This window comes from Penaeus japonicus, unplaced genomic scaffold, assembly GCF_977035675.1.
Source record: "Penaeus japonicus unplaced genomic scaffold, GWHDUDI00000001_assembly GWHDUDI00000031, whole genome shotgun sequence".
Lineage (NCBI taxonomy): Eukaryota > Metazoa > Arthropoda > Malacostraca > Decapoda > Penaeidae > Penaeus > Penaeus japonicus.
In genome coordinates, this window is record NW_028234433.1 from 10,822,978 (window position 1) to 10,825,477 (window position 2,500).

A 2,500-nucleotide genomic window follows, 5' to 3' on the forward strand; every position below is an offset into this window, starting at 1 on the left:
GAAGTGAAGTGGTACAAGGGTGTGTCAGTCTAACTTACTCTCCTACTCCATCTCCTCTCCTTCGTCTTCCTCCGCTGACACCGTTGCCTCTTCCTCTACTTCTTGCATTATCTTTGTTTTAATAATAATTATCATCATTATACTATTATGATTATTAGCATTATTACAATTACAATCAATCTAATTATGACCATTATATCATTACTATTAATTCCACAATTATTATACTCATCATTATTATTATTTTCATCACTATCATCGTTACTAATATTATCATCCATCTTATCATTATCATTATTTTTGTTTTTTTTCTGATCATTCTCATCATCATTATCAATATTTTCATCACTGTCATCATCGTTACTAGTATTATCATCCTTATCATAATTATTGCTATTTTTTGTTATCATTCTCATCATTATCATTTATCACTATCGATGTTGTTGTGGTTGTTATGATTATTTCATCATCATTATCATTATTACTATTATCATTATCATTCCCATTATGTCATTATTATGCCTCAAGGGTTAAACGTATATTACAATTATTTCCGATCTAGTTACAGGAGGACCATTAATATACAATCTACAAATGCTGTAGACAAATATCAAACTCTGGACCCATAAGGTCAACAGATACTGCTGTGTTCATATCTCTCATCCTATCACTTCCTTCTTCTACTGCTAGCCCGCCCCCACGAGCCTTGTGTCAACTAAAGAAGGCGCTGAATCACTCGCTCTGTCAGGTGCGGGGGTGTGAGGGATTCTGTGTGGGTGAAAGAAGGTTCAACACTCTGGCCACCAATCAGGTTTACAAATAGCCAAATGAAAAATCCGTTTATAGAGAATGCTATGAACACGTATGGCAAATTTGAACACAGGAGATTTTCAATAGTTATACCAGGCGATGCAACAATATAACACCATTTACCCTCAGCCCGGCTGTACAAGTTGGGTAAGTTGGGTACATTAAAACCACGCAGACAATGGACCGCGCCACTTCACTGGCGGGGGTGAGTACACCGTCCCCCCTAAGCCATTGGCGTGTCGTGTCGTCGTTGTCTACTACCAATTTTTGTGCACACAAAGCATTTAATCTACATTCCATTACATTGAGCCTTTATTCAAACAACATTCAAATTACATTGCATTACTCATGAATAAGCAATGTCTATCTGATTACTCACAAAACTTTTAGTATAATTCCTTGTGCTGTGGCTAACAAATAACAATCACTGGGACAACTTCCAAACAAAGCTTAAGAGAGCTGAATAAGAATAGCAGAACCGAATTAATAAACTTCCTACTCAAGACAGTAGAATTTATTAGTATATTCCTGCGTAAGCTAGGATAAGTTGTCATGCGGAAGTTGCGTGCTTCGCGGACACCAGGGCGACTTACTTTGCTAAAACTTCAATAAAACTAAATCGGCTGAGGACTAAGTCCAAGTGCGACCCAAATCCTTTAACCAAAGATTTTCCCCTCCCAGATCGGCACAGTTTCCGTTTTTGAATATGCAACATGAATGTAGCAAGAACATCATTTGTGATTACCTTACAGGCTATTTTTCGTACTCTATTGTATTTATCCAACCATTGCATCCTTCGCCATAATACACCTGCAATATATATCATAGTTTTAATCTAAGTTATGATAAGAAACAGTTGAATCAGACGTTAGCGTACAAAACCCCGTACACATAACCAAATAGATTGTTATTATGGGTAGTTAGAACATAACCACAAAATCTTACCAGTACCGAATAATCTGGGGAAATAAAATGCTGCACTGAAAAAAAACAAAGTCAAGATGACTGGAAAAGAAAAAAATCAGTAACATGCTCAAGTTAACTTTTGGAGTCGCGTCACCTTTCGCGAAGGGTAACATTCGAACTTCTTTTGCAATACGCACCGAATGTTGTTCCTTTTACTTTAAAACAATAATCTTGAGGAAAAATAACAGACCAAGCAATTACAAACGGAAAAATGAATGACAGGCCAAACAGGGGTATTCTCTACACAAAGTCGTCACCACAATTTTCATACAAAGCCAGCGAACACTTCCTGTGCGTGACGTCATTACCTGTGGGCAAAACCTGAACACGGCGTCATAACTAGTTACTGACGTCACTGCCGAGAAGTAGGGCTACGCGCGGCAGATAAAATTGTGATTTACACTCACTCACTCACTCACTCACTCACTCACTCTCACGCTCACTCTCTCACTCTCACTCTCTCACTCTCTCTCACTCTCACTCTCTCACTCTCTCTCACTCTCTCTCTCTCTCGCTGTCTCTCTCTCACACTCTCACACTCTCACACTCTCACTCTCTCTCTCTCTCTCTCTCTCTCTCTCTCTCTCTCTCTCTCTCTCTCTCTCTCTCTCTCTCTCTCTCTCTCTCTCTCTCTCTCTCTCTCGCTCGCTCGCTCTCTCTCTCACTCACTCACTCACTCACTCACTCACTCACTCTCTCTCTCTCTCTCTCTCTCTCTCTCACT

General features: G+C 39.2%; 1 protein-coding gene across 2 annotated transcripts in view; it reads right to left on the bottom strand.

Moving 5' to 3' along the window:
- The window catches only part of LOC122262701 (TLC domain-containing protein 2), a 20,975-nt gene that overhangs the window by 8,371 nt on the left and 10,104 nt on the right, over nt 1-2,500 (bottom strand). Inside the window, exon 1 of one of the 2 annotated variants that reach the window (XM_086555684.1) lies at nt 1-706. This exon is cut by the window's left edge and continues 582 nt beyond it. The exons of the other annotated variant lie outside the window; for it this stretch is intronic. The gene's annotated coding sequence lies outside the window, so the exon portion shown is untranslated. Of the gene's footprint in view, nt 707-2,500 lie in introns of those variants that run through there. 2 annotated transcript variants of the gene reach the window in all.